Raw genomic sequence first — 23,219 nt, 5'->3', positions numbered from 1 at the left:
GACACGAGTTTGAGTAAACTCCCATAGTTGGTGATTGACATCCTGATGCGCTGCAGTTCATGGGTCACAAAGAGTCGGACACGTCTGAGATACTGAACTGAACAAAATGCCACAGACCAGGTGGCTTATAAACAAGAACATCTATTTCTTACCATTCTGGATGCTGAGTCTAAAACTGGAGTGCCAGCGTGATTATGTGAGTGCCTTTTCCAGATCACAGACTTCTTGTATCCTCACATGATGGAAGGGTATAGATCTCCCTGGGGATCTCTTCTTATTAGGGTGCTAATCCCATTCATGAGATTAGTGTGCCCTCAGGACCTAATCATCTCCTAAAGATCCCACTTCCTAATACCATCATATTGGACATTTGGATTTCAAACGTATGGATTTTGAGGGGATGCAAATATTCAGATCATAGCAGAGAAGAGTTCTGAGTCAGGGTCAGAATTTTAGTACATTTAAAGAAGAGAAAAAAGTCACCACAGGTGGAACTGAGTTGAGTGTTGCTCAGTTAGCTAACCTCTCAATACCCATGTCTTACTGGCTTGACTTGTGAATTTTGGCCAGAGTCCACCTGCCAGTCCTTATCTCTTCTGACCAGCTCTCAATGGTTGCATCTACAATATGGTGAAATTGTATTTTAAGTTTAACCAAGTGATTCATACTGGGTCTTATCTTTCTTATCTTTTATCAGATAGGTTTAATATTTGGATGAACTTCCAGAAGATTATTTCAAATATCTTTTTTTATCATCCTATCACTGGTTTCTTGTCAATTCTTCCTTGATAATGAAACAAGTTAAAACTGATTTTTGAAGCACATGTGGACTCTCATATGGAGTCCTGAAAGATGGGTGAGAATGAGTTTTCAGGACTTTATTTTAGAGATTTCTTAACTCGGTACTTTGGCCACCTCATGCGAAGAGTTGACTCATTGGAAAAGACTCTGATGGCTGGGAGGGATTGGGGGAAGAGGAGAAAGGGATGACAGAGGATGAGATGGCTGTGGATGGCATCACTGACTCGATGGACGTGAGTCTGAGTGAACTTTGGGAGTTGGTGATGGACAGGGAGGCCTGGCGAGCTGCGATTCATGAGGTCGCAAAGAGTCGGACACGACTGAGTGACTGATCTCATCTGATCTGATGGCCAAGAAAATGTATAGACCCTGCCAACTCAGTGGCTTTGAATTATAGGTATATTTATTCTTTGGGAAATATAACTGCTGGTTAACTGAGGGTGATTCTACACGAGATTTTGCCCCTCCTTACCACTTGTTGGGGCTTCTCCTTCAGCCTTGGACGTGGGGTATCATTTTTTGGTGGGAACCCAACATTCTCCTGTCGATGGTTGTTCAGCAGTCAGTTTGAATTTTGGAGTTCTCACAGGACAAGTTTAGCGTGTGTCCTTCTACGCCGCCATCTTATTCTCCTTTCTATAGTTCTTATGTGTATTTTGCCACCACTTCTTAACATCTCCTGCTTCTGTAGATCCATATCATTTCTGTCCTTCATTGTGCCCATCTGTGCATGAAATGTTCAATTGGTATCTCTAATTTCTTGAAGAGATCTCTGGTCTTTCCCATTCTATGGTTTTCCTCTATTTCTTTGCATTGATCACTTAGGAAGGCCTTTTTTTTTAATCACTCCTTGCTAGTCTTTGGAACTCTGCACTCACATGGATATATCTTTCCTTTCCTCCTTTGCCTTTCTGATTCTGATGATGGCCCTCAATGAACCACACCAACTGGTATTTGTGCCCTTGTACAGTCCCTGCCGCATGAGCTTCTGGCTGGCACCTACAGTAGGATGTAATCAAAAGGATACTGTGCCAGTTCCAGACCCAGTCTTTTTTTTTTTTTATTCAGCCCTTATTTTTTCCCAACTTTATTGCTATGTTATTGACATCTAACGCTTTGTAAGTTTAAGATGTACAATATGATGATTTAATATATGCATATATTGTGAAATGATTACCATGAAATAAGGCTAGTTAACACAGCCATCACCTCACATTGCTACCCTTTGTGTGTGTGTGGTGAGGACTTTCATGATTTAATCTTTTAACAAGTTTCATGTATTCTATGTAGTATTGTTAACTATAGTCATCATGCTACACATTAGATAGGCAAGAAATTGTTCATCTTATAACTGGAAGTTTGTACTCTTTGACCACCTTTACTCATTTCTTCCTCCTGGCCTCTCCAAAAACCACGAATCTACTGTCTGTTTCTATGAGTTTGGGTTTTTCTTTTTTTCTCAGATTTTACATATAAATGAGATATAGAATATTTGTCTTTCTCCGTGTGACTTCATTAAGCATAGTGTCCTCCAAGCCCATTCATATAATCACAAATGGCAGGATTTCCTTGTTTTTATTGCTTAATAATATTCCACTTTGTGTGTATATGCACACATGTGTACACACATACACACACACTACAGTTTCTTTACCATTCACCTGTCAATGGACACTTAAATGTTTCCATGTCTTGGCTATTGTGAATATTGTTGCAGTGAATATGGAGGTACAGCCGTCTCTTCAAGACAGTAATTTCATTTCCTTCAGATATATACAGAGAAGTGGGATGGCTGGATTATATGGTAGTTCTAGTATTAGTTTTTTGAGAAACCTCACACTGTTTTCCAAAGTGATTGTACTAATTTACATTTCCATCGGCAGTGTACAAAGATTCCCTTTTCTCTACATCTTTGCCAGCATTTGTTATGACTTATCTTTTTTGTAATAGACTTTCTAACAGATTTGAGAGGATATCTTATCGTGTTTTGACTTGCATTTCCTGATTATTAGTGATGTTAAGCACCTTTTCATGTGTTGGTTAGCCATATGTATATATTCTTTGGAAAAATGGCTATTTAGATTCTATGCCCATTTTAAAATCTTATTATTTGTTTTATTGCTGTTAAGCTTGATCAGTTTTTTTACATATTTTGGATATTAATCCCTTATCAGATAGATGGTTTGCAAATATTTTTTTCCCATCCTGTAAGTTGTCTTTTCATTTTGTTGATTATTTCCTTTGCTGGACAGTAGCTTTTATTTTGCTGTAGTCCTACATGGTGAGTTTTGCTTTGTTGAAAGCAAAAACTGAAGTAGCATAGTAGAAACTATTCATGAAGGCTGAAGGAAAATTCATTTTGGAGATTGCTTAGTCACAATGTAAGAAGTCTAATGAAGGAGTGTCCAAGATGCCGGAGTAGGAAGAACCTTAGCTCACGTCCTTCCATGAAATTTATATTACTTAGAGAGCTTCCATTGAAAAGAAAGACCTACAGAAGGCAGAAAATATGTACAATGAAATTTACAAAGAAGGATCCACAAAGAGTTGGGTAGGAGGGCCAGATATGTGGTATAGTTAAGACCAATAACTCACAGTTATTGGTTATTCCTGTGAGCAGGAAACTCACAAAGGGAGAATAATTACAACTGCAGAGGTTCTCCCAAAGGAGGAAGGTGTCCAAGCTCTACATCAGGCTCCCCGTCCTGGGGGTTCTGTGCCAGGAAGACAAATCTCTAGAACATTTGGCTTGGAAGACCACAGGACTTAGTTTCAGGAGAGCCAGAGGGCCTGGAGGAAATAGAGACTCTGCTCTTAAAGGGTGCACACAAAAGCTCACATGTTTCAGGACCCAAGGAAGAAGCAATAATTTGGGATGAGCTTGGTCAGCCCTACCTGTTGACCTTGGAAAAGCCTCCCAGGGAGGCAGGAGGCAACTGGAGCTCACCCAGGAGACACAGACACTGGCAGCAGCCATTTTGGGGAGCTTGTTCTACCACAGAGACACTGGTACTTGCAAATATCATTTTGGAATCCTTCTAGCTTATTCACACTGGGACCTACCAGCCTTTTGACACCAGTACTCAGACAACTCAGGACAAGCAGCTGGTCAGGTGGTGACACAGCCTAATCCACCAACAGGCGGGCTGCCTTAATACCCTTGAACCTCCAGTCATCCCAGGACTAGGCCGCCTATACCAGGGAGCCTTGAAACCTTCCCCACACCTTCAGGGCCCTGCAGGCAAGCCTTTGATACCCTGCCCTGCCTAGCAGCACTCTTGCCTGGAGCATTCCATGGATGGAGGAGCCTTTTGCGCTATAGTCCCTGAGGTGGCAAAAAGATGACTGAATGCACACACATACCCCTGTCTACCAGCAGGCCAGCACCAACCCCTGAAGAGCCACAGTTCTGGAGCCAGAGACCACAGCATACTATACATAGAAAATCCTAAAGACACCACCCTAAAAACTACCTGACATCATCAATAAATTAGGATTCAAATTAGTAGTTAGCAATCTGTTGTGTTTCTATATACTAACAATGAACTGTGAGAAAGAGAAATTTGCCCAGTGCAGGAAAATGAATAAAATATCTAAAAGTAAATGTAACCAGAGGGTGAAAGACTTGTCCTTGGAAAACTGGAGTAACAGGCAAGTTTGGCTCTAGAATACAAAATGAAGCGAGGCAAAGCCTAACAGAGTTTTGCCAAGAAAATGCATGGTCAAAGCAAATACTCTCTTCCAACAATGCAAGAGATGACTCTACATGTGGACATCACCAGATGTCAATACCCAAATCAGATTGATTATATTCTTTGCAGCCGAAGATGGAGAATATCTATACGGTGAGCAGAAACAAGACCGGGAGCTGACTGTGGATCAGATCATGACATCCTTATTGCAAAATTCAGACTTAAATGGAAGAAAGTGGGGAAACCCACTAGACCATTCAGATATGACTGAAATCAAATCCCTTTTGATTATACAGTGGAAGTGACAAATAGATTCAAGTGATTAGATCTGATAGAGTGCCTGAAGAACTAAGGATGGAGGTTTGTAACAATGTACAGGAGGCTGTGATCAAAACCATCCCCATGGATAAGAAATGCAAAAAGGCAAAATGGTTGTCTGAGGAGGCCTTAGATATAGCTGAGAAAGAGAAGTATCAGGCTAAGGAGATAAGGAAAGATATATTCATCTGAATGCAGAATTATAAAGAATAACAAGGAGCGATAAGAAAGCCATCCTAAGTGATCAATGCAGAAAAAGAGAGGAAAGCAATAGAATGGGAAAGCCTAGAGATGTCTTCAAGAAAATCAGAGATACCAAGGGAATATTTCATGCAAAGATGGGCACATCAAAAGACAGAAACGGTATGGACCTACAGAAGCAGGAGGTATTAAGAAGAGGTGGCAAGAATACGCAGAGCTATACAAAAAGGTCTTAATGACCCAGATAAACACGATGGTGTGATCACTCACCTAGAGCCAGACATCCTGGAATGTGAAGTCAAGTGGGCCTTAGGAAGCATCACTATGAACAATGCTATTGGAGGTGACGGAATTCCAGCTGAGCTATTTCAAATCCCAAAAGATGTTGCTGTGAAAGTGCTGCACTCAATATGCCAGCCAATTTGGAAAACTGAGCAGTGTCCACAGGAATGAGAAAGTCAGTTTTCATTCGAATCCCAAAGAAACGCAGTGTCAAAGAACGTTCAAACTTCAGCACAGTTGCACTCATCTAACACACTACCAAAGTAATGCTGAAAGCGTTGCAGGAAGGGTGTCCCCTTCCAGGGCCCGAAAGTGGGCTCTTGTCTAACACTCGGAAATGAATTGTGTGAGGAAACAAATGTGCTGATAAAGCAAACGATTTTATTGGAAAGGGCACCTAGGCGGAGAGCAGTAGGTAAGGGAACCCAGGAGAATTGCTCTGCCACAGTCTTCTGTTTTCTGGTGATGGGATTAGCTTCTGGGTTGTCTTTAGCCGATCATTCTGACTGTCAACTACAAATTGCACTTCCCAGTGCAATTGCATTGCATTGCCAGTGACTGAACAGCAAAGGCATTTGCCATCTGCCTCTATGGAGATTGAAGACCATGCTGCTGTAGCTATTGACCTTCAGCAACCCCTGAGGGAGTTCAGGGTGGAGTGAGGCACTCTGTGCTCCAGGGAATCTGGTGGGACAGGTCTTTAGATAGTTGGATGGTTTTAGGAACAAATTTTATCCTCTTAGTCCTTGCATCTCCTCATATCTAGAGAAGCACTAACTTCCTTCATGGTGACATCAGACCCTCATGACTAACAAAAAACCTTTTGCAAATTGAGTGCTTCATGGCATTGAACTCCCCCTTCACCAAAACCTTATATATTGACTTTCCCCCACTGCCACTTTGGAGCAGTCTCTCAGAGCTATTTGAGATGCTGCCTCCCAGGCCGCAGTCTGCATTTTGCCCCAAATAAAACTTGCAACTCTCAAGTTGTACATCTTTTTCTTTTAGTCGACAGTTATGGTGACCACGAAGGGACACAGAGTGGACTTCCTTTCTTCGACTGGACTCCACGAGGAACCAGAGCTTTGATACCAGCAGTGGCCCCTTGTGCCCATCTGCATCCTCGGGGAGTGCAGACGAATTTGAGTAAGTCTCTCCTGGTTCTTGAATCTCCCATATTGGTTGAGATTCTGAGTTTTATTTGGCGGTGAAGCAGGTTACCTGCCACCTCCTAGTAGGAACGTACTGGTGGGGAGGGGGGCACGACTTGGGTCACACATCCAAGGACTACCCAATTATGGTCTAGACAGTGAGTGGGGCTTGGTAGAAAGATACTGAGGAATTCCCACCCAGTCAAAAGATACTGGGTGGGGGGCCGACTGAAAGATGCCAGGAGAATTGCCCACCCAGTGGAAAGGTACTGAGTAGGGGGGTGTTGATTGGAAAAAATCAAGGAATACCCGGGTCTCAGCTGAAAGATGCTCAGGACACTCCATTGTAGGGGACTGTATGGTCTTGGCTGAGTGGTTAAGTAAGAGGCTGATCTGACACTTTCCCTCAATTTGACTGCCTTTATAGAATTTGTCAGGATAAAAGTGAGGAAAATACATGAGAGCTTTGCTCTGAAGAAAAAAGACAAGACTCCTCCTGGTCGGTTTTGGTTTTCTCAGGTGACTGAGAAATTCATGGGAGCGGTTCAGGCCTACTCCTCATACCATGCATTGGTCCCATAGGGAAACCCACACATTAATTAAAACGCTTGCTCATCCTGGGGTCACACATGAGAACTGGCCATTCAGCGACCTGAGCAGCCATGGTGGTCTTAGATTGCTGGAGGCAGAATCCGAGACACATAAGACAAGCTGAAATGAGTCTGAGGTGACTCCTGGAGAAGTTAAGCTCACAAGAAGCACATGGCCCAGTACACAAGTTCACTAGTGAGTTTTCTCCCTGACAAATTCAGCTTAAAATGGGAAACAGAATCTCTCAAAAACAGAAAACAAAGGGGTATCAGAAAGACCAGCGTGTGACTAACACTCCAGCCAGATTCATGTACAATACATACGGAGCACTAGTTAATTGGAGAAATTATACTGAAGGAGATCTCAACCTAAAATGGTCAAATTGGGGTTCTTTTGATATTCCACAATTGATTTTTTTTTTTTTTGCATGCACAATTTGAAAAGGTCGGTGTGCTTACTTTGACTGGTATCTAGAAGCTTCTAAAACAGGAAATGATAGAGTAACTTCTTTGCAGAAAATCAACAAATTTATATTAAAAAAAAAGAAATTGCTTGAAATTATATCAAAACTAAAAAAGACTGCTAGCACTGACTTTGCCAGGTCTCAGGTCTAGTCGAACTGGGATGTCACATTTGACATTTATGCCATTTGGTTTTGATTTCTGGGCATCACTTTACCACATTTTGAGGGCACTCTTGCCACTTGGCTTTTGGTTTCTGGGTATCTCTTTGCCTTTTGTTTCATTTGGAATGTGACTCCTGGCTGGTGAAATTCTGCTTCAGTTTGGTTTTGTTCTTTTGGTTTGAGTGCACAGACATCTGGTATAAACTGCTTGAGCTAATGTGGGAATTGCTCACTGTAAGGTTCCACACTCCACCTGGGAACCCCTTGGGAAAAAAATTTTTTTTTGACTGGTCAATCTATAGCTATGATCCAGTGATGAAAATGATGGCCTGTAATATTAGATCTCTATTGACATAGGGTAGGAAAATGGACTGAAGTTCCCTAATGTCCAGGACTTTCTCCTGTAATCAACAGCCTGGGGCTGACCAAACTAAGACCCCTACTTCCCCAGAGGGGCAATCTCTGCTGGGACCAATCTGTCCTTGTTATCAGGGCCAAGTTGAGCAATAAAACTATGGTCACACACACACACACACACAAACGATTTTTGACAATGTGGTCACAATATTCTTTAGACTCCAGAGGAAGCTTGAAGGAAAAATTCTCTCTTTAAGAATTCTTGCCCTGAGGAAATAACTCCTCATATACCTTTAGACCAGAGTTCCAAGGATCACTTATCTATAACATATCTAATTCCTGAAAGCAAAAGAAAAAAAAAAAGAAAGAAAGGGAACAAAACCTTTTAAAATCTTATTCCAACCATTTTTATTCATAACTAAGTTTGGAAAACAAAGCTATAGGATCTCATATGTCTGTTCGGATATATTTATGTCTCTGTGTGTCTTTTTTTTAATATATATATAATATTGCTGATTGCTGAGATCAGTTTATAAATGAGCTCTAACTTAATAGGCCTTAAAAAAAAAAGTATGTGCTTACAGGAGGAGGTAAGATGGCGGAGGAGTAGGATGGGGAGAACACTTTCTCCCCCACAAATTCATCAAAAGAACATTTAAACGCCGAGTAAATTCCACAAAACAACTTCTGGATGCTGGCAGAGGACATCAGGCACCCAGAAAAGCAACCTGTCTTCGAAAGGAGGTAGGAAAAAATATAAAAGACAAAAAAGGGACAAAAGAGGGAGGGATGGAGTTCCGTCCCGGGAAGGGAGTCTTAAAAAGAGAGAAGTTTCCAAACACCAGGAAACCTTCTCACTGCCGAATCTGTGCCGAGCCTTGGAAGCACAGAGGGCAACATAACAGGGAGGAAAAATAAATAATTAAAACCCGCACATTGCAAGCCCTACGGTAACTCCCCCAGTGGAGAAGCAGCGCAGACGCCTGCATCCGCCATTAGCAAGCGGGGGCTGGGCAGGGAGGCACGGCTCGGGCTGCATCGCAAGAATCTGGCCTGAATACCTGAGCACTATCTGAGCGAAATAATTTGGGCTAGCAAACCAGACTGTGGGATATCTACCACGCGAAAAGCCAGCCCTAACCTATGACACTACCAGGCCCTCGCACGGAACAAAGGACTAGACAGAGATAGCGGCGGCAGACCATCCCCCTCCGGTGATAGGCAGCCAGAGCCGGAAGGGGACAATCGCAGCCCCAGAGAGACATTATCTATAAAACTGTAAGCAGGCTTCTTTGCCCTCTAAAACTTCTTTGGGGTCTGGACGGTCAACATCTGCCTGAGAAGGTGTGCTGATGCACAACTAGATAACCGAGCAGCGGGGAGGCGATAAGTCGCAGCAATCGTGCGCGCAAAACACCTCATCACCTGAGCTGCTCGGATCTGGGAAGGGCACAAAACGCAGGCCCAACCAAGAGTCTGCGCCTCTGAGGACTACCCGAGTGCCTGAACCTGAGCGGCTTGGACCTGGGAAGTACAGGCAGCCCAGGGCCAGCCGCGGATGGCTCCTGGCAGAGCAACCTAGAGCCTGAGCAGCATGGGCAGAGAGGCTACACGGGCCGTGAACAGGGGGCAGACCCAGTGTGGCTGAGGCACTGCGAGCACACGCCAGTGTTATTTGTTTGCAGCATCCCTCCCTACCTCCCCTCAGCCCGACTGAACAAGTGCGCCTAAAAAAAAAAAAAAAAAAGTGTCCTCCACCGTCCCCTTTGTGTCAGGGTGGAAACCAGACACTGAAGAGACCAGCAAACAGAAGAAGCTATAACAGAGGGAACCACCTTGGAAGCTACAGGCAATAGATTAAAACCCTGTGGTTACTACCATCTACATAGGAAGGGGCCTATAGATCTTGAGAAATATAAGTCGGACCAAGGAACTAGCCAAAAATGAACTGAACCCACAATACTCACAACAAAACCGGAGAAAGTCCTACATATATTTTTACTATTTGTACGATCATTCTTTCTTTTTTATTTTTAATTATTATTTTTTAAATTAAAAAAAATTTTAAGTCCTCTATTATTCCTTTAATTTCCACTTTTATAACCGATTACTTTGCAGAAAAAAAAGAAGACCCTATTTTTTTTAAAGCAAACTTCATATATATATATATATTCTTTTTTTATAATTTTTTGACCTTTTTTTCCCCCTTCTTTTCTTTAACATTGTACTTTTGAAATTCCAAACTCTACTCTAGATTTTTAATTTTAGCATTTTAGTATTTGTTATAAATTTTGTACCTATAGTTTTTTTTTATATAATATCTGTGACCCTTTTTTATTTTTTCTTTTTTTCTCTGTTTCTTTCTCTTCTTCTTTTAAATAACATTGTATATCTGAAATTCCAAACTCTACTCTAGATTTTTAATTTATGCTTTTTGGTATTTGTTATCAATTATGTACCTGTATTTTTTTTTATATATAATTCATGCGACTTTGTTTGTTCTTGTTTTTTTTTTTTTTTTGTCTCTCTCTCTATCTTTTTCTTCTTCTTTTTTTAACATTGTATTTTTAAAATTCCAAACTCTACTCTAGATTTTTAACTTTGCTTTTTGGTATTAGTTATCAATTTTGTACCTATATTTTCTTTATAATTTTTGCGACCTTGTTTGTTTTTGTTTGTTCGTTTTTTCTCTCTTTCTTTTCCTTCTTCTTTTCTTTAACATCGTATTTTTGAAATTCCAAACTCTACTCTAGATTTTTAATTTTTGCTTTTATGTATTTGTTACCAATTTTGTACCTTTAAGAACCCAATCTTCAGTACCCATTTTTCACAAGGGAGCGAGATTACTGGCTTAACTGCTCTCTCTCCCTTTGGACTCTCCTTTTTCTCCACTAGGTCGCTTGTGTCTCCTCCTTAACCCCTCTCTACTCTACCCAACTCTGTGAATTTCTGTGTGTTCCAGACGGTGGAGAACACTTAGGGAACTGATTACTGGCTGGATCTGTCTCCCTCCTTTTCATTCCCCCCATTTATCCTTCTGGCCACCTCTGCCACCTTCCTCCTTCTTCTCTTCTCTGTATAACTCTGTGAAAAACTCTGAGTGGTCCAGTTGTGGAGTGCACATAAGGAAGAGATTACTGTATAGCCCACTCTCTCCTCTATTGATTCCACTCCATCTCATTCGGGTCACCTCTAACTCCCTCCTCACTCTTCTCTTCTCCATATAATGCTGTAAACCTCTCTGGGTGAAACAAGTTTCAGGGCAAGACATACTAAGCAAATTCTCCAGTAGCAAGGAACACAGCCCTGAGCTTCAAGATACAGGCAGCCCAAAGTCACCCCAAAACCATAGACATCCCACAACTCATTACTGGACATTTCATTGCACTCCAGAGAGAAGAAATACAACTCCACCCACCAGAACACCGACCCAAGCTTCCCTAACCAAGAAACCTTGACAAGCCACCTGTACAACCCCACACAGAGTGAGGAAATGCCACAATAAAGAGAACTCCACAAACTGCCAGAATACAGAAAGGACACCCCAAACTCAGCAATTTAAACAAGATGAAGAGACAGAGGAATACCCAGCAGGTAAAGGAACAGGATAAATGCCCACCAAACCAAACAAAAGAGGAAGAGATAGGGAATCTACCTGATAAAGAATTCCAAATAATGAAAGTGAAATTGATCCAAAATCTTGAAATCAAAATGTAATCACAGATAAATAGCTTGGAGACAAAGATTGAGAAGATGCAAGAAAGGTTTAACAAGGACCTAGAAGAAATAAAAGAGAGTCAATATAAAATGAATAATGCAATAAATGAAATTAAAAACACTCTGGAGGCAACAAATAGTAGAATAACAGATGCAGAAGATAGGATTAGTGAATTAGAAGATAGAATGGTAGAAATAAATTAATCAGAGAGGATAAAAGAAAAACGAATTAAAAGAAATGAGGACAATCTCAGAGACCTCCAGGACAATATTAAATGCTACAACATTCGAATCATAGGGGTCCCAGAAGAAGAAGACAAAAACAAAGACCATGAGAAAATACTTGAAGAGATAATAGTTGAAAACTTCCCTAAAATGGGGAAGGAAATAATCACCCAAGTCCAAGAAACCCAGAGAGTCCCAAAGAGGATAAACCCAAGGCCAAACGCCCCAAGACACATATTAATCAAATTAACAAAGATCAAACACAAAGAACAAATATTAAAAGCAGCAAGGGAAAAACAACAAATAACACACAAGGGAATTCCCATAAGGATAACAGCTGATCTTTCAATAGAAACTCTTCAAGCCAGGAGGGAATGGCAAGACATACTTAAAGTGATGAAAGAAAATAACCTACAGCCCAGATTATTGTACCCAGCTAGGATCTCATTCAGATATGAAGGAGAAATCAAAAGCTTCTCAGACAAGAAAAAGCTGAGAGAATTCAGCACCACCAAACCAGCTCTCCAACAAATACTAAAGGATATTCTCTGACAGGAAACACAAAAACGGTGTATAAACTTGAACCCAAAACAATAAAGTAAATGGCAACGGGATCATACTTATCAGTAATTACCATAAACGTAAATGGGTTGAATGCCCCAACCAAAGGACAAAGACTGGCTGAATGGATACAAAAACAAGACCCCTACATATGTTGTCTACAAGAGACCCACCTCAAAACAGGGGACACATACAGACTGAAAGTAAAGGGGTGGAAAAAGATTTTCCATGCAAATAGGGACCAAAAGAAAGCAGGAGTAGCAATACTTCTATCAGATAAAATAGACTTTAAAACAAAGGCTGTGAAAAGAGACAAAGATGGTCACTACATAATGATCAAAGGATCAATCCAAGAAGAAGATATAACAATTATAAATATATATGCGCCCAACACGGGAGCGCCGCAATATGTAAGACAAATGCTAACAAGTATGAAATGAGAAACTAACAATAACACAATAATAGTGGGAGACTTTAATACCCCACTCACACCTATGGATAGATCAACTAAACAGAAAATTAACAAGGAAACACAAACGTTAAACGATACAATAGACCAGTTAGACCTAATTGATATCTATAGGACATTTCATCCCAAAACAATGAATTTCACCTTTTTCTCAAGCGAACATGGAACCTTTTCCAGGATAGATCACATCGTGGGCCATAAATCTAGCCTTGGTTAATTCAAAAAAATAGAAACCATTCCAAGCATCTTTTCTGACCACAATGCAGTAAGATTAGATCTCAATTACAGGAGAAAAACTATTAAAAATTCCAATATATGGAGGCTGAACAACAGGCTGCTGAATAACCAACAAATCACAAAAGAAATCAAAATTTGCATAGAAACGAATGAAAATGAAAACACAACAACTCAAAACCTGTGGGACACTTTAAAAGCAGTCCTAAGGGGAAAGTTCATAGCAATACAGGCATACCTCAAGAAAGAAGAAAAAAGTCAAATAAATAACCTAACCCTACACCTAAAGCAACTAGAAAAGGAAGAAATGAAGAACCCTAGGGTTAGTAGAAGGAAAGAAATCTTAAAAATTAGGGCAGAAATAAATGCAAAAGAAACAAAAGAGACCATAGCAAAAATCAATAAAGCCAAAAGCTGGTTCTTTGAGAGTATAAATAAAATTGACAAACCGTTAGCCAGACTCATCAAGAAACAAAGGGAGAAAAATCAAATCAATAAAATTAGAAATGAAAATGGAGAGACCACAACAGACAACACAGAAATACAAAGGATCATAAGAGACTACTATCAACAATTATATGCCAATAAAATGGACAACGTGGAAGAAATGGACCAATTATTAGAAAAGTACAACTTTCCAAAACTGGACCAGGAAGAAATAGAAAATCTTAACAGACCCATCACAAGCACGGAAATTGAAACTGTAATCAAAAATCTTCTAGCAAACAAAAGCCCAGGTCCAGATGGCTTCACAGCTGAATTCTACCAAAAATTTAGAGAAGAGCTAACATCTATCCTGCTCAAACTCTTCCAGAAAATTGCAGAGGAAGGTAAACTCCCAAACTCATTCTATGAGGCCACCATCATCCTAATACCAAAACCTGACAAAGATCCCACAAAAAAAGAAAACTACAAGCCAATATCACTGATGAACATAGATGCAAAAATCCTTAACAAAATTCTAGCAATCAGAATCCAACAACACATTAAAAAGATCATACACCATGACCAAGTGGGCTTTATGCCAGGGATGCAAGGATTCTTCAATATCCGCAAATCAATCAATGTAATACACCACATTAACAAATTGAAAAATAAAAACCATATGATTATCTCAATAGATGCAGAGAAAGCCTTTGACAAAATCCAACATCCATTTATGATAAGAACTCTCCAGAAAGCAGGAATAGAAGGAACATACCTCAACATAATAAAAGCTATATATGACAAACCCACAGCAAACATTATCCTCAATGGTGAAAAACTGAAAGCATTTCCTCTAAAGTCAGGAACAAGACAAGGGTGCCCACTTTCACCATTACTATTCAACATAGTTTTGGAAGTTTTGGCCACAGCAATCAGAGCAGAAAAAGAAATAAAAGGAATCCAAATTGGAAAAGAAGAAGTAAAACTCTCACTGTTTGCAGATGACATGATCCTCTACATAGAAAACCCTAAAGACTCTACCAGAAAATTACTAGAACTAATCAATGATTATAGTAAAGTTGCAGGATATAAAATCAACACACAGAAATCCCTTGCATTCCTATACACTAATAATGAGAAAACTGAAAGAGAAATTAAGGAAACAATTCCATTCACCATTGCAATGGAAAGAATAAAATACTTAGGAATATATCTACCTAAAGAAACTAAAGACCTATATATAGAAAACTGTAAAACACTGGTGAAAGAAATGAAAGAGGACACTAATAGATGGAGAAATATACCATGTTCATGGATTGGAAGAATCAATATAGTGAAAATTATTGTACTACCCATAGCAATTTATAGATTCAATGCAATCCCTATTAAGCTACCAACGGTATTCTTCACAGAGCTAGAACAAATAATTTCACAATTTGTATGGAAATACAAAAAACCTTGAATAGCCAAAGCTATCTTGAGAAAGAAGAATGGAACTGGAGGAATCAACCTACCTGACTTCAGGCTCTATTACAAAGCCACAGTTATCAAGACAGTATGGTACTGGCACAAAGACAGAAATACAGATCAATGGAACAAAATAGAAAGCCCAGAGATAAATCCATGCACATATGGACACCTTATCTTTGACAAAGGAAGCAAGAATATACAATGGATTAAAGACAATCTCTTTAACAAGTGGTGCTGGGAAAACTGGTCAACCACTTGTAAAAGAATGAAACTAGACCACTTTCTAACACCATACACAAAAATAAACTCAAAATAGATTAAAGATCTCAACGTAAGACCAGAAACTATAAAATTCCTAGAGGAGAACATAAGCAAAACACTCTCCGACATACATCACAGCAGGATCCTCTATGACCCACCTCCCAGAATATTGGAAATAAAAGCAAAAATAAACAAATGGGACCTAATTAAACTTAAAAGCTCCTACACAACAAAGGAAACTATTAGCAAGGTGAAAAGGCAGCCTTCAGAATGGGAGAAAATAATAGCAAATGAAGCAACTGACAAACAACTAATCTCAAAAATATACAAGCAACTCCTACAGCTCAACTCCAGAAAAATAAATGATCCAATCAAAAAATGGGCCAAAGAACTAAATAGACATTTCTCCAAAGAAGACATACAGGTGGCTAACAAACACATGAGAAGATGCTCAACATCACTCATTATCAGAGAAATGCAAATCAAAACCACTATGAAGTACCATTTCACACCAGTCAGAATGGCTGCGATCCAAAAGTCTACAAGCAATAAATGCTGGAGAGGGTGTGGAGAAAAGGGAACCCTCTTACACTGTTGGTGGGAATGCAAACTAGTACAGCCACTATGGAGAACAGTGTGGAGATTCCTTAAAAAACTGGAAATAGAACTGCCTTATGATCCAGCAATCCCACTGCTGGGCATACACACTGAGGAAACCAGAAGGGAAAGAGACACGTGTACCCCAGTGTTCATCGCAGCACTGTTTATAATAGCCAGGACAGGGAAGCAACCTTGATGCCCATCAGCAGATGAATAGATAAGAAAGCAGTGGTACATATACACAATGGAGTATTACTCAGCCATTAAAAAGAATACATTTGAATCAGTTCTAATGAGATGGATGAAACTGGAACCTATTATACAGAGTGAAGTAAGCCAGAAAGAAAAACACCATACAGTATACTAACGCATATATATGGAATTTAGAAAGATGGTAACAATAACCCTGTGTACGAGACAGCAAAAGAGACACTGATGTACAGATCAGTCTTATGGACTGTGGGAGAGGGAGAGGGTGGGGAGATTTGGGAGAACAGCATTGAAACATGTATAATATCATGTATGAAACGAGTCGCCAGCCCAGGTTTGATGCACGATACTGGATGCTTGGGGCTGGTGCACTGGGACGACCCAGAGGGAGGGTATGGGGAGGGAGGAGGGAGGAGGGTTCAGTATGGGGAACACAGGTATACCTGCGGTGGATTCATTTCGATATTTGGCAAAACTAATACAATATTGTAAAGTTTAAAAATAAAATAAAATTAAAAAACAAACAAACAAACAAAAAAGTAAGTGCTTACAAATCAAATAATTCTAAATACAAGAGAAATTATCCTAACTGAATTTCAGGTTCATGTGAACTGGGAAATATTCAATATTAAACACCTGATATTAATGTTTATTTGTTGATCTAAATAATGCAGACATCTCTAAGAGTACTTAACATTAAGCAGAATATTTTCATTGTACCTAGGTTTAACATAAGTTAAATATTATTATATCTGTTACAAGTTTGTCAGCAAGGAAATTACTGGCTGAGTGAAGAAGCTTCTAAAAAATGTAAATGAGATATGAGCCTTTAGTCAACTCTATTAAGAATAATTATGCTTTTGGAATGTCTGTCTAAAATAGTCTATCCAGATTGGGGTAACTTGAACTTCTAAGGGTTCTGCTAAACTAAATGTTGGAAGCTTAAGTCATTTCCAAATAAAATAAGGTTTTGAAACATTTATTACCAAACACTCTTAAAGAGAAACTAAAGAGATTTGGGATTAAAAAGAAGTGATCTTTGGTGCCATCCTAAAATGAAGGTTTAGAAATTATCACTTGTATTTATGCTCACCAATGTCTAAAATGCTAATATAAAAGTCAGTTCTTGGATGGTTAAAGGAAGTAGGAAGTGTGTTTTCGGTGAAGAAGGTATGAGGAATGGAATTAAATTTTGTGAAGGAAAAGGAAGGAAGCGTGACTTACAGGTGGCTTTTCAGGATGGAAGAACACAGTAATGGGTACAGAAAGTGATAAGGTTTGTGAAAAGTGAAGCATGAGGAAAGAGTTTTGTATATGGTTAGGACTAAGTTTAAAATAAAGTTAATTAAGTTTACCTTTTAAGTAAAGTAAGCTGGTGCAAAAATTTGAATTTAGCTTTTCTCTCTGTTAAGAGGACACCATGTCTTCAGACATTCAACTGTCTTTGATAATCACTTCATGGCAAATAGATGGGGAAACAGTGGAAACAGTGGCTGACTTTATTTTTCTGGGCTCCAAAATCACTGCAGATGGTGATTACAGCCATGAAATTAAAACAGGCTTATTCCTTGGAAAGAAAGTTGTGACCAAACTAGACAGCATATTAAAAAGTAGAGACATTACTTTGCCAACAAAGGTCCATCTAGTCAAGGCTATGGGTTTTCCAGTGGTCATGTATGATGTGAGAAATGGACTATAAAGAAAGCTGAGTGCTGAAGAATTGATGTTTTTGAACTGCGGTGTTGGAGAAGACTCTTTAAAAAAATTCATTTATTTTAATTGGAGGCTAATTACTTTACAATATTGTATTGGTTTTGCCATACATCAACATGAATCTGCCACAGGTGTACACGTGTTCCCCATCCTGAACCCCGCTCCCACCTCCCGCCCCATACCATCCCTCTGGGTCAACCCAGTGCACCAGCCCCGAGCATTCTGTATCATGCATTGAACCTGGACTGGCAATTCGTTTCACATACGATATTATACATGTTTCAATGCCATTCTCCCAAATCATCCCACCCTCTTCCTCTCCCACAGAGTCCAAAAGACTGTTCTATACATCTGTGTCTCTTTTGCTGTCTCACATACAGGGTTATCATTACCATCTTTCTATATTCCATATATATGCGTTTTATATATGTGTGTGTGTGTGTCTGTGTGTGTGTGTGTGTGTGTTATATTCCATATATATGCGTTAGTATACTGTATATTGTATTGGTGTATTGAACTGGTGTATTCTACTGTATTGGTGTATTGAACTGCCTTTGATAATCACTTCATCACAAATAGATGGGGAAACAGTGGACACAGTGGCTGACTTTATTTTTCTGGGCTCCAAAATCATTGCAGATGGTGACTGCAGCCATGAAATTAAAAGACGCTTACTCCTTGGAAGGAAAATTATGACCAACCTAGACAGCATATTAAAAAGCAGAGACATTACTTTGCCAACAAAGGTCCATCTAGTCAAGGCTATGGTTTTTCCAATAGTCATGTATGTATGTGAGAGATGGGCTATAAAGAAAGCTGAGCACAGAAGAATTGATGCTTTTGAACTGTGGTGTTGGAGAAGACTCTTTAGAGTCCCTTGGACTGCTAGGAGATCCAACCAATCCATCCTAAAGGAGAGCAGTCCTAGGTGTTCATTGGAAGGACTGATGCTGAAGCTGAAACTCCAGTACTTTGGCCACCTGATGTGAAGAGCTGACTCATTTGTAAAGACCCTGATGCTGGGAAAGATTGAGGGCAGAAGAAGGGAACGACAGAGGTTGAGATGGGTGGATGGCATCACCGACTCAATGGACGTGGGTTTGAGTCAACTCCGGGAGTTTGTGATGGACAGGGAGGCCTGGTGTGCTGCAGTTCATGGGATCTCAAATCATTGGAGACGACTGAGCAACGGAACTGAACTGAACTGATAATAGATTTAAGTTTCTTTATCTCTTAAATGATCTGTTCTGAAATCCCTTATTGTTACTTTGGCTAAGTTAATAGTATTGTTTCACACTGACCTATAATCCCATCTGACTGAGTGTTCTAAAACTTTTTGATATTTATTCACAAAACTTCCTAAATCATTCTAAAGAAGAAGATTTCTAGCTAACTTTGGGATGCTTCAGAGGGCCCTGCAACATCCCAGAGAGAGATATTACACTAATTAAGTTCATTTTGTATATAGAGTTACATGGAGGGTATTGTCAAGTTAGCAATAAGTCTCGGGTTATATTGTATGGTAAATGTTATTAATATAGATACACTAGAAACTGTATAAAGTTCCTAAAATTCTGATATGTTTGGGTAAAATGTTACCAGGCATAATTCTAGTTACTATGTCAAAATATTCTCATAGCACTAACCATGTTTTGCCTCTTCAAGAAGATTTATAAAAAGGACTTTTGGATAAATACCAGTTTCTGAACTGTGTAAAAATTCTAATAGAAAACCTGATGACTTCACAAAGTTTAACAAAAGGACTGAATGAACTGATGAATATGCTTATAACTTTTATGGTTTCTCTCTGAAAAATTACTGATTTGAATCTGTGTTTTCCAGGTGTAAAAAAACCTTCCCCTCGAATTATGACAGTAATTTGGTAAAATTATATTTTATAAACAAATTGAAACATTTAATATTTTCTCTCTATCTGAACCCTCCAGAGCTTGGAAACCCTTAGTTTCCAGTAAATTTATCAGATCAGTTAGGAAGATTATCTCAATAACAGGTACAGAAATCTCAAGGAATTTTGGAGACCTTGAGAAGGGAGGAGTTTACTTAGATCTGTTAGGCAAAATCTGTGATAAGCCTTTGGCATGACTTTCCTAGCCCTGAAAGCTCTTATTTTAAAAGTTCAGTCTGAGACTCTATAAAAGTCTCAGCAAAGCAAAGAAGTCTATGACCAATTATGGTTATATAAGTCATCAGGCCAAGTTTGTTGAGAGCAGACCTATATTACAAACAGGTCTCAATTTGGTTATATTTGGTAAAAATGACAGTGAGTTTAGGTAGAAAGAGATGTTTCAATGAATGTTAAATCCTAGTTTGTTGATGGAGGTCTGTATCTACTAAGACTCATTTTCTTGATGGTTCTTTGCTGTTAGGGTATACTAAAGTAAAATTGAATTATTAAAGGACACTCTAGGGTTGTTTCTGAAGCTAATCTCAGTAATCTGTCTTTAAGTGAAGATCAGGTGCCTCACACATGACTTTCAATCAAGACTGGAAGAAGATATAATTTAAGGAACTGTCTCCAGCCTGGATGGAAGGACCTTTCCATCAGGAACTCTTAACTAGCTCATGCCCAGTGAAATTGAAGGGAAATTGACTCTTGGGTTAACTCCCACTTCCAAAAGGCCCCTAAGCTGGACTGGTCCATAGAGAGGCCTGCTGACCTCAAACTCACCTTAAAACAGTGCTCAAACAGAGGAAACTATACTACACTAGGGAGAAGGAAATGGCAACCCACTCCAATACTCTTGCCTGGGAAATCCCATGGATGGAGGAGCCTGGTAGACTGTAGTCCATGGTGTTGCTAAGAGTCGGACACGACTGAGCGACTTCACTTTCACTTTTCACTTTCACTTTCACTTTTCACTTTCACTTTTCACTTTCATGGATTGGAGAAGGAAATGGCAACCCACTCCTGTGTTCTTGCCTGGAGAATCCCAGGGATGGGGGAGCCTTGTGGGCTGCCATCTCTGGGGTCGCACAGAGTCGGACACGACTGAAGTGACTCAGCAGTAGCACACTACCCTAGGATGAGAAGAAGATGACATCAGAAGCAGACAGCTTGCCCAAGATGCTGATCTGACTTTTATGATCATTTATAATGTTTTCTTGATTCCTTGGACCTATGCCTATTAATCAAATTTTTCTATCATGGACATGATTCTATGCTAGTTTAAAACGCAATCCAATTGTTCGGTTGTGGCCAGTTACCTGTGTCTAGTACTTCTGGATTACCTTGGTGGATTTCTGTTCTCTAGGGATACTCACAAGGAAATTTATTTTAGATGAGTGTTCAGTCCTGTTCTATCTTCATGATATTACTAGATGGGATTCTCTCACCTGGCCAGTTAATAATACCTGTTGTGATCCTGGCCATAGATTTAAGATTACTCTTAGGGTGATTTAAACTCAAAGGGAGTGACGAGCTAAGTCTCCATTAAAAAATTAACCTCTCATCTATGAAAAGTAAAATTCCCACAATTATGGGGTAGATCTACATGGTTAACAGCAGACTATGGTCATTTAAGTTTAAAAGCTCCTCTACGTTGGGAAGGGTTAAATCATATTAAAAATGATCAACCTGGTAATTATGAAACAAGGTTGGGTGCTTTATGAACTATGTCTATTATTACCCTTAGAGAGTGTGATTGGTATGGAACTCAGTGGATTTGTGGCACTAATTTATGGCCTTCACATCTACAGGGATGGATATGAAGGTGTAGCCTGGGATTCCCATGAATTTAAGGTCATACATGTTAACAAGTTAGAGGTAACCCTAACCAATCTAGCACTGGTATGATGTCAATGGGTCGAAGATCTGTATTCTACTGGTATGACCATTTAGCAGCTTGTGTGTGTGTGTGCCTTCAATGGGGTTGGAGGATTTAATTGACCATATCTAAGCCTTAACACACAGGCACATAGCGCAGCCAAGAGGAGCTACCCCACTTCCGAGGTCAGGGGCAGAAGCCAGGAAGACCCCATGTCCGAGGGGTGGCGGTCAAGAGGAGTTATCGCATGTCCAAGGTCAGGGCAGTGAGAGGGTAACAGGCAGGAAGGCCAGGGGTCTCCAAATAGAGGAAATAACCTGCAAGTGTCAGACATTTTTATCTCTCTTAAGCGGCAGGAGGAAACAAACTAGCAATATTTTTTTCCTTCTCTATACAAATTTAAAGGGAGGTTTCTCTTAAAATATTGTGTTGCCATAATGACACCCGGTTTCGCCTGAAGTTAGCTATTCTCGAGTCTAGAGATAACCAATGCCTTTTTCTTATGGAAATGTTTGTCTTAAGCTATGCTAATGTACTATGCCTTTACCCCAAACTCTGTCTCCAAGTCGGTTCCGCCTCTTGGCCCAGAACCTACTTGACAAACCAGTATGGATATTGTTCCCCTAATCTATGTAAATGAAACTATTTGTATGGTGGTCTGCCCTTCTTCAAGATTCAAGTTAATCATTTTATGGCCCAGGATAAACCATTTATCCCAAAATGCATCTTATGGGTGAGGGGCCTGGAGCCATTCTGAATTTTAAGATATTCCTTTCTTTAATTAACAGACTGCTAGTGACTATATAACATCCAGCTAAAGACTAGCAGGGGGGTACTCTTTCTGCCCCCTTCTGATGCCTATGTCAGAAGCTTTCTCTATCTCCTTTATACATCAATAAAACTTTATTACACAAAAGCTCTGAGCGATCAAGCCTCGTCTCTGGCCCCAGATTGAATTCTTCTCCTCCGGGGGCCAAGAATCCTGGTGTATTCGCGTGATTCAACAACAACCTTTCAGCAGCGGCAGAGAGTGCCAGGCTGCGACGGCACAGGAATGGCTGAGAGGAGCTACCCCACGTCCAAGGTCAGGGGCAGCGGCTGGGAAGAGCAACTCCACGTCCAAGGAGCGGTGGCTGTGCGGGCGCAGGAGGGCCTAGAGGAGCTATTCCATGTTCAAGGTCAGGAGCGGCGGCAGGGAGGAGATAACCCTTTTCCAAGGTAAGAGAAAACCAAGTAAGATGGTAGGTGTTGCAAGAGGGCATCAAAGGGCAGACACACTGAAACCCATAATCACAGAAAACTAGCCAATCTAATCACACTAGGACCACAGCCTTGTCTAACTCAATGAAACTAAGTGATGCCTGTGGGGCCACCCAAGATGGGAAGGTCATGGTGGAGAGGTCTGACAGAAAGTGGTCCACTGGAGAAGGGAATGGCAAAGCACTTAGTATTCTTGCTTTGAGAACCCCATGAACAGTATGAAAAAGCAAAATGATAGTATACTGAAAGAGGAACTCCCTGGGTCAGTAG

Source organism: Bos indicus x Bos taurus, chromosome X (genome assembly GCF_003369695.1).
Source record: "Bos indicus x Bos taurus breed Angus x Brahman F1 hybrid chromosome X, Bos_hybrid_MaternalHap_v2.0, whole genome shotgun sequence".
NCBI lineage: Eukaryota > Metazoa > Chordata > Mammalia > Artiodactyla > Bovidae > Bos > Bos indicus x Bos taurus.
This window is presented reverse-complemented; position numbering follows the sequence as displayed.